The sequence below is a fragment of the Callospermophilus lateralis genome, chromosome 12 (assembly GCF_048772815.1).
Source record: "Callospermophilus lateralis isolate mCalLat2 chromosome 12, mCalLat2.hap1, whole genome shotgun sequence".
Lineage (NCBI taxonomy): Eukaryota > Metazoa > Chordata > Mammalia > Rodentia > Sciuridae > Callospermophilus > Callospermophilus lateralis.
This window is the reverse complement of record NC_135316.1, coordinates 71,514,507-71,523,498: the sequence shown is the minus strand read 5'-3', so window position 1 is coordinate 71,523,498 and position 8,992 is coordinate 71,514,507. Positions and strand designations below refer to the sequence as shown.

General features: G+C 36.7%; 2 pseudogenes; both read right to left on the bottom strand.

Annotated features, from left to right (window-relative positions):
• Window positions 1-826: 826 nt before the first annotated feature.
• Window positions 827-2,078, bottom strand: LOC143411615 (serine/threonine-protein kinase Nek7 pseudogene; annotated as a pseudogene).
• A 2,538-nt stretch (window positions 2,079-4,616) lies between these two features.
• On the bottom strand, window positions 4,617-7,922 carry LOC143411441 (thyroid receptor-interacting protein 11 pseudogene; annotated as a pseudogene).
• Between the last annotated feature and the right edge of the window lie 1,070 nt (window positions 7,923-8,992).

Genomic DNA, 8,992 nt, shown 5'->3' with positions numbered 1-8,992 from the left:
TTAAGCATTACCATCTCTCATCTTCATGCTTACAGTACTCTGCTCAAGTTTCTCAACAGAAATATTAATGCCACAATGGCCAGTTTTCATTTCCTTGAACAGTTAGAAATTATAACATTGTCAAATGAAAACTATGTCAACATTCACAGGTACATTATAATACACATCCTTTCTTCCTCTAACAAAATACGTGTATACAAGGTGGCCCAAATTTTTTAAGTTTTCAATCTGAGAAATTGTTGGTATACTGAAAATTTCTCAAAAGGGAATTATGTTCTCAAAATCAAACACTAATGAACTCTAAATAAGAAAATAACTTGAATATAAAAATTTCTGAAGGGGAGCAGTCAGGACTTTAACAAAACATATGCTTACATTATAGTGTACAATGAGATAAAATGCCTTTAGATTTATAAAGAAATCTAGTACTGCAAAATTATTCAAATATGTTTCAAATGTACAAATATTAAAAACAAAAACCTTGAGCAAGGTGCAATTTTACACCAAACAAATCCTTAACCACTTTTTAAACGGATTCATTTATACCATTTAAATGCAGAGAATATCAGCGATATTAAAGCAAAACAAAGACTTTTCAGTGTCTGACTCACATTTCATCCCCAAATCTTTTCACATTTAATAGTTGCATTTTGAATGTCAAAGCTGAGTTTTAAATGTTTCTCAAAGTCTGTTTACACTTATTAGCATTGTAGCTTTCAGATATGTAATTCTAAGAACTAAGACACATACTTCAAATGTTAAAAATCACAAAAGTTCACAATGTTGTTCATTTCAAATCCATAAATGACTAAAAAGCAAAAGTCAAATATTCAGATACTTTTGATCAGGTTTCACACCCCTCCTCATGTGCGCCAAGTGCTCTTCCAATATTTGGCACTCAGTCTATCGGCAGAAAACGCCATAATTCTAAAAGCCTTTAGGTATGGGGGCGAAAAACTCATTTGCTTTCCTAACATGCATTTTCATAATCCTGAAGACATTCTGAGTTTCCATAAAGGTGATTTTGACTGGTACAAAATGAAGCTTACATGAAAACTGGTTAAGGATTCAAAGCACATTAGCTCTGAAAATACTAATCTTAATATCCAGACAAAAAGGGGAGAGGTATGATTTGCACAAAAATACTTTAAATATTTTCTTCATATTCTTCATGATCTTATGCGTGTTTAGCTGCTTGCAGTGCATGCGTGCATCCTCTTGGCCACATCATAGACATAGGTGATATCTGGTCGCTTCTCTGGATCCGGGTTGATACACATATTGACTAACTGTCCTAGGTCCTCTGAATAGTGATCTGAAGGAAGAGGTGGGTAGTCACACTGTTCTATCTTCTTACACAGTGAGTACAGATTCATTTTGTCACCATAGAAAGGACTCTGTAGGGCAGCCATCTCATATAGTAGACAGCCAAGAGACCAGATGTCAGATTTGAAGTTGTATCCATTTTCATGTATTCTCTCAGGAGACATAAGGTGTGCCCACTAAAGAATGTGCAGCTGTGGTTTTTGAGCTGAAAAACCGACCAAGCCCAAGATCTCCAAGTTTTACCACGCCAGTGGCTGTAATGAACACATTAGCTGGTTTTATATCTCTATGCATGACTCCTCGAGAATGCATGTGTTCCAATGCACTGCACAGCTGAACAAAGTACTTCCATACGGTTCTCTCAGGAATTAGCCTCTTCTGTTTCTTAAAATGCTTTATCATTCTGGATAGATCACCAGCATCTGCTAATTCCAAAACTATGTTTAGTTCATTATCTTCAATGAATGATGCATAATATTTAATTACATTTGGATGGTTGAGTTGCTTAAGGAGATCGATTTCTTGGATGCAATCAGCACGTGCTTTGGCATCCATTAAATCAAATATCTGTATTTTTTTTAAAGCTACTGCCACTCCATCCAACAGACAGGCTGCTCTATACACTTCACTAAATTGTCCACGACCAATCTTCTTTTCTATTTGAAAGTTGGCTAATGTATTATAGCCCATATCCGGTCGTAAGGCCTTCTGTGGTTGAAACTGAGGAACATTCCTTGTGATTGCTCATCCATTGTCTGAAGCAATAGGAATTTCAGAACTCAGGAAGTTGAGAGTTTTCCATTCTCCCCCTCTCAAGGGACACCCAGTGAGCCCGCGGCTCTGCTGGGCACCTCGGTGGAGAGGCCCGCTGGGCCAGGGGCTGAGGCTGCGAGGGCAGGAGCCGATAGGCCACCTCCCGCCGCGCCGCCCCCACGGACACTGCAGGCTCAGGAACCCACCCTGCACCATGATTTTATTTCTAAGGAAAAATGTGATGTAGCTTTATAGCATTGTTGAGAGGAACAGAAATGTAACAAATTAAAAATATACTTTACAGGGAATATCATGAAATATAGCAAGAAAATTTTGGTTTATAATTAACCCATGTTTCTGAAAATATAGAGTCACATTTTAATTTTTAAAAAATGGATTTTAAATAATGGGTTCTAGGAACTGCAGTTGTAGCAACACTTTGATTTATTTTATACTTGTTTGCTATTGGAAAAACACATGTTTATGTCAAAGCACATCAAAGAATGTGCAGCTGTGGAGAGCTCAATAAATATCGTCTTGCAAGCTGTACTCATTTTAAAATATGATCAATAATGGAAAAGATTCCATGAGCTTCAGAGAAGAAGATAAATTCATTTCAGCTGTTTTGGGATGAAATAGTATGTAGATGTCTATTAGGTATATTTGATTTATAGTATTAAGTCAGAAAAATCCTTATTAATTTTATACTTGGATGACCTGTCTGCTGGTGATAGGGGTTCTTGCAAAGAACATTTAGTTGGATTTTGTTTTTTGATACAATCCATTAATCTGTGTATTTTAACTGAGGAGTTGAGGCCAGTTGCATTCAGGGTTATTGTGAATATGCGTTTGTAATTTTCTGATATTTTGGTTTGTTTACTACATTTAATTCTGTCTTAATTTTCATTTACTTGGTTGCTCTTCTCATGGTCATCATCTATTTAGGAGCTTTGGGAGTTAGTTTTTGGGTATATTTTTGTGCAGTTTATCTTTGAGTATTCTTTGTAGTGCTTCTTGGGTGATCATTAATTCTTTTAGCTTATCCATGTCATGTAAAGCAATTCTTTCTACATCAATTTTGAAAGAGCTTTGCTGGATTTAGAAATCTTGACTGACAAAATTTCTCTTTAAGAGCTTTCTTTGAATATCTCATTCTGGGCCTTGTTCTTCTTTAGGATCTGAGTTCAGAAGCCAGAAGTTAGCATTTGTGGCTTGCTCTTAAATGAGACCTGATGGTTTTCTCTTGCAGCTTTTAGTGCTCTTGCCTTCTTTTCTATGTTAGGTATTTTAATTATCGTGTGTAAAAAAACCAAAAAGTTGAAAAAGAGAAAATTTTTAAAAAAGAAATAAAAAAGAAAGAAAAGATGATATATATTTCGAGCTACCAGGTATTTTATCTCTTTTTGATTTTTGTAAATTAAGAAAAAAGATAAATCAAAAGTTACCAGCCCAAGCTAGGTGAAATCGGAGAAGAGAAAAAGCAGATCATACAACAAATAACTTTCTGACACCTGGAGCTTCCAAAACCACTAAGAACACTTTCATTAAAATTAATTGTATGAAGATTAATATTAAATTATGTAATGAATATTAATTAATCAGATTTATATTAAATTTTATTTAAATTCATTTCTTTACATTTTATTAAATTAATTTAAATAAAATTTAATAAATTTTTAAATATAAATTATGTTGTAATTGAATATAAATTAATTTTATTAAACTAAAAAGCAATACAAATAAAATTTTAAGTGCTACATCAAAAAAAATAAAGTTAAAATAAATGCAATAAAACTATCATAAAATTAATTATTAAAATAAATTTAAATTAAAGGTAATAATATTAATTTATATTTAATTATAATATAATTTGTATTTAAAAATGTGTTTCATACTAAATTAATTTTAATAAAAATGTTCTTAATGGTTCTAGAAACTACGGGTGTCAGAGAAGCAATTGCCACATAATCTGCTTTCTCTCCTCTCCGACTTTCACCCAGCTCAAGCTGGAAACTCTTGATTCATCTTTTATCTTAATTTACAAAAATAAAAAGATTAATTTTAAATCCTTTTTTTGATAACCCAGAGAAGCGTTTAGATAAACAGTCCAGATTTTAATGATACATTCTTACAAATTAACTTTTCCATTGGAAATGATTGATGTATTAAGACTTTTGGTTTGACTCACATTTAACGTGTAGAAATCATTTTCCTTATGGCCATATTTAACACCTAGAAAATTGAATTTAACCTGAAGTGACTTTGTAGCCAATTGAAATAGTGAAATGGATCGGTTTTGATTAAAGAATTTTGATAAAGAGAATCTTAGAATTGAACCACTAAATTTCATATCTGGGCCCTCCAAGTGTAATTTTGTTTTAGTAGTTGGACAATGTTGAACAAAAAGTCCTGATAAAGAACTATTAAGCCTAGTTTGCTCCTCTGGTCTCAAGGGTATGTTGGGGACACTTTTGAATCTTCCCATTCAAAATGGCTATATTTAACACCTAGAAAATTGAATTTAACAATTGAAATAGTTAAATGTATACTACCAAATAATCCTTGTTCTCTTTCCATAATGAAGTCTGGAGTTGCTGCTGGAGGTCAAGGACATCCTAGGTGTATGAAACTGGAGACATTCTAGCACAAAGAGCTCCTCTCTCCACTTCTTTCTGCTGGATAATTTGAGTGAGTTTCTCAACCTCATATTTACACAGCTGATTGAACTGTTTGGTTAAAGATACATTCTTTGAATTACAAAGTTGAATCTCAAGGATTCGTCCTTTGATTCTTTTCACAAAGTTTTCCATTTTGGCTTTACATATGGCATGGTTTTCACTCTCATTTTCTATATTAAGGCTTTTCACTTTTGTTTCTGGAAAACTATCAGCATTCTCTGTTTGAATGTCCTGTGTCTCTTCATGCCCCTGGGCTTTTATTTGTTCGATGGTTTTCTGCAAATTCTTAATTTCCTTGTCTTTTTTAAAAAACAATTGGGTATGTGCAGCCTTCATCTGCTCATACTGGTATTTGAATTTATCTGTTTCCTCCTTCTGCTCCTGTAGAGACTGAAGTAGTTGCTTTTGACTCTGGTTTTGATCTTCAATGACCTTTTGATGATGTGTAACTTCCTCTTCCAGACGATTCTTGATGACATTCAGTTGAGATACCTCAGATTCTAGTTCTGTGATACTATCAAGGGTTTGAGGCTCAGCCACAGCTCCAACTTGATTCCGCTGTTCCCTAAGTCTTTCCAATTCTTCTTGCAGATGTCTGTTTTCTTCTTTCGTGGAGCTATGACTTCGGTCTTTTGCCTCTATGGTCTGCCTTAAAGTTTCATTTTGTTTTAAGGCCTGAGAACACTTATCTAAATCCTTTTGCAGTTCTGAACTTTCTTGTTTGAGTTGGCCAATAAAAACTTCTTTCTCATTTATAAGTTGCATCAATTGCTTCTGTTCTTCTAAACAAGATGCCAATATTTCCTTAGTTTCTTTTAGATCAGTAGCCATTTGCTCAATATTCTTTTTGAGTCCTGCTATTTCAAAGTCTTTCTCTTGACTGAGTTGCACTTCATGCTCCTGTTCCAGCTGTAAGGCAGAGGTATTCCAATTACATACATTTGAGAGTTCCTGAATAGTCTGCCTGTAATTGTTTGCCTCTTCCAACAGTCTCTTTTTGGCCTGACACAGTTCTGCTTGTATCTGTTCTTTCTCTCTTTTCAGCGTCTCCATAATAGTGTCTTTTTCTAGAGAAATTTGGTTGTTACCAGCAATAGATTCTTCCAACTGATGCCTTACATCTTCATATGCTGAAATCAACTTGTCATTTTCCATTTTCAGATCAAAAGCAACTTTCTTTAAATTTTCATTGAGCTGTTCTACTTCTGCAAGATTTTGCTTCAAGTTTGTAATTTCGACTTCCCCTTCTTTAAGCAAGTCATCCTTAAAATTAGAGTCTTCATTAACAGCATGTCTTAACTGGTTCTGAACTCTACATAGTTCCTCTTCCTTTTGGCTAATGTACTCCTTAAGTTCCAGGTTTTCCTGCTGGATGTTTAAACTACTTTTTTGTGAACGACGTAGCTGACCTACTAAATCTTTGACTTTAACTTCAAGCTTCTGCTTGGTTAAATGCAAACCACAGAGGCTCAGTGCACTCTCAGTTAACTTGTCTTTCTGTACATGCAACGCTTTAGTTATCTCCATTTTATCCTCCTCAAGTCGATGAACTCTCTTTTTCTCATCATTCAGATCTTGTTTCAACTTCTTGATTAGACCATCTCCTTCATTTTTCTGTTTTGATAGCTCATCTATTATCCAATTCATGTGCTTTGTGGTTTCCCGGTGTTCACTGTACAGATATTCTAACTGAGCTATCAGCATTTCCTTTTCGTTAATACTCTCATACAGCTCTTGCTCCTTAGCCTCCAAGTTCAGTGTTAAGTCATGTATTTGTACATTCAAATTCATGTCTGTTGAAGCCGCACTTTTAATGACTTCATATTCCCAGCTCAGTTTGCAAAGTGATATCTGAAGTTCTTCCTTTTCTTGACTCAATAATGACTTCTCTTTTTCTAAAACTTGGACATGCATTTGAAGTTTCAGATTGTCTTCAGCAAGGCTGGTATCCTGTCTTAAACTACTCAGTCTCATTCTTTCAGCATCAGACAGGGCTTGCTGGAGTCTGAACACTTCTCCCACTGATGAACTCTGCGGAGAAATTGTTCCCTTTTCTGCAGCAGGATCACTCTGCTCCATCGGAGAAGGCTGCAATTTACTACATTCCACTTTCAGGGTTTCACACTCTTCAATTATCTGTCTCTTTTCCACACTGAGCCGCTCCTTTTCTCTCTTCAGCACACCTCTGTCGTGTTCTGCAGAAGATAATTTTTTCTTTATGACTTTGATTGTATCCTCAAGTTCTTTGATTCTTCTTGTGGACTCTAGTTTTTCAGTTTGTAGAACCTGAATAGTGTTTTGCATCTCCCAGACTTGAGACTCATCAGTGACACTAACTCCTGAGTCACCTTGATGTAACAGCTTTTCCAGTTCTGCGATCCGTCCTTCATAGTCATTTGACTCCTGTTGATGCTGGTGATTTAACTCTGCCAGTTTCTGTTGATGTGCATTCTGCAAAACGGACATTTCATGTTGGTGATGATCCATGTCCTGATTTCGGTTTTGTTCCAGGACCTTAATTGTATGGTGTAGTTTGCTGATTTCACTTTGATCTGAATCATTTGTTCCTTGTGCCTGCGTGTTACGCCTCCAATGGCCAACTTCACACTCAAGTCTTGAAACTTCATTTTTCAAACTGTTTATTTCCTGTTGTGATGAAATTATGTCACTAAAGTCCTTGGCATCATCACAAAAAGGCGACAAATGATGGCTGAATCCATAACCAAATGAACAAGGTGCGCTGGTTGCTGGTACACCACCCGCTCCTGAAGGTACTGATTGAGCAGCTGACTGCAGGCTCAACACCTGCTCCTGTAGTGCCATCTGGCTTGCTTGAAGATGGCTGATGTCTACCTCTTTCTGTTGCAGCTGATTTGGGTAACTTGTAGATTGAAGGTTTATCTGAAGCTGTGATGCTTCATCCTTTTTTTCCAGATCAGTACAATACTTTTTAAGTCTTGTATTCTCTGATCTCAACCTTGATTCTGTGGTTTCAATTTTTTTTCTTCGACAACGAAGTGAACCGTCTTCCACAGCTTTGGAGACCTCCACAGGCCTATCTATGATGCAGTTGGAGACTTGGCCAGTGGGGGAAGCCAAGCTGTCTCCCACCTGACCCAAGGACTGGCCCAAGCCGAAGCCTAGACCTCTAAACCACGAAAACATTGCTAGAGCTTCAGAGAGCCCTCAGCTCTGCTCTAAAAACCGCTCTATGACCATCCACCTTCCAGCTGAATGTCCTGGAGCGTTGCAGGGATCAATTATGACCAAAGCATTCGGATTTCCGGGGAGTGCAGGGTTCCTGTCACCTTGGCACTCTGCCTTAAAGGTAGAGGCCTGTCCTGGACTCTGACTAGAGACTTGCCACCAGGGGCTCAGTCACCCCCGCGGGGCCTCTGCTCCCTCCCTGGACTTTCAGCCCTCTGGTTGGGTGACTTCTCCCTCAGAGTTAGTGACTCCCCCAGCTCCAGCTGGTCCTGCCACCTCCATGCTGGCCGCCAGAGCACCCCCATCTGAGAGCCTTTACCCTGTCTTGGAAGCCTGAAGTTGAAGTTCTGTCCTCAAGGACTCAAGTTTTCTATGAAATCTAATCTGTTGGTGATGGTTTCCAGTGGAATTTTTGTTTGTTTGTTTTTTTATTATATGACAGCAGAATGTATTATTCTTATTACAGACATAGAGCACAATTTTCCACATCTCTGGTTTTATACAAAGTTTTTGCACATACATGTACTTTGTATAATAATGTCACGTATGCACTTTGTATAATAATGATCATCATATTCCACCATTATTTATAATCCCACGCTCCCTCCCTTCTTTTCCCACCCTCTCTGGCCAATCTAGAGGTCCTTTATTCCTCATATGCTTCCTCTCCCCATCCCATTATGAATCAGCCTCCTTATATCAAAGGAAACATTTGGCATTTGGTTTTTTGGGATTGGCTAACTTCACTTAGCATTATCTTCTCTAATTCCATCCATTTACCTGCAAATGCCATGATTTATTCTCCTTTATTGCTGAGTAATATCCCATTGTGTATATATGTCACATTTTTAAAAAAAATCCATTCATCCATTTAAGGGCATCTGGGTTGGTTCCACAGTTGAGCTATTGTGAAGTGTGATTTGTGTCTTTCATTTTCATGAGTTCTGACTGGTTTCTTTTCAATACTTCTATTTCTTTATTGAAGTGATCTTTTATCTCCAATATTAGCTTTCTTCATTCATTGCTTA